Genomic DNA, 1,095 nt, shown 5'->3' on the forward strand with positions numbered 1-1,095 from the left:
TTTAGATGCACCCTTTGTTTTAACCTTGTCAACAGGTGGGCACATCGACGTAGTTGATGGATATGTGATCTCGCGTAATTTACCTTTAAGTGCAATTTTTCCAGGGGCGCGTGGAGATCACTGCAGCTACGTTAGGAGGATCTCACGGGGCGCGTGGAGATCACTCATGGTGTTTAGTTGTTTTGTAAAATGATCAGACTAGGTTGTCACAGAGGGAACGGATGTCTTTCTTTTGGGGTTGCGTTTATTTTTAAACTGGAAGACTGTACTACTTTTGTTATGTATATATTTTGAATTCATGGATTAAGAATTTTTTCGCTGCTCGTAAATTCTGTTGACTTATTTGTCGTTGTATTACGACTTAAATATTTATCCAAACGTGTGTTACCTTATTTATTTCCCTGTTTTATTTTAATTCCTTTTAAAAAAAAAAACACTCACGCTTTGAAAAACGGGGTGTTACACTTGCACTATTAGGTTCCTCCTTTCTTGTATTAAGACGTCATCTTGAGAATATGCAATGGCTTCAAGTAGTCCACTCGAAATCTTAATCATTCCGAATTTCAAAATTCCCGGTGCAAACTCTACGTTCAAGTGTAGGTCTCTAAAATCTTCCCACAACTCTTGTTGTCTAACCATAATTGTTGAAGACACCGATACACTTCTTCTACTTAACACATCAGCCACTACATTGGCCTTCCCAGGGTGGTACTGCAGTGTGAAATCAAAATCCTTGAGAGTCTCCATCCATCGTCTCTGGCGCATGTTCAACTCCTTCTGATCAAACAAATATTTCAAGCTTTTATGGTCACTAAACACGGTGAACGCGCACCCATATAAATAGTGCCTCCAGATCTTCAATGCAAAAACAACCGCGGCAAGCTCCAAATCATGAGTAGGATAGTTTCTCTCATGAATCTTCAATTGCCTTGAGGCATAAGCTACAGCTTTCTTGTGTTGCATCAGAACACATCCCAAACCTTGGTGAGATGCATCACAATAAACTTCATAGGGTTCATCAGATTGCGGTAATACCAACACTAGTGAGGTCGTCAATTTTCTCTTTAGTAACTGAAAATTTTCCTCACACTTCTC

This window comes from Cicer arietinum, chromosome 7 (assembly GCF_000331145.2).
Source record: "Cicer arietinum cultivar CDC Frontier isolate Library 1 chromosome 7, Cicar.CDCFrontier_v2.0, whole genome shotgun sequence".
NCBI classification, from domain to species: Eukaryota; Viridiplantae; Streptophyta; class Magnoliopsida; order Fabales; family Fabaceae; genus Cicer; species Cicer arietinum.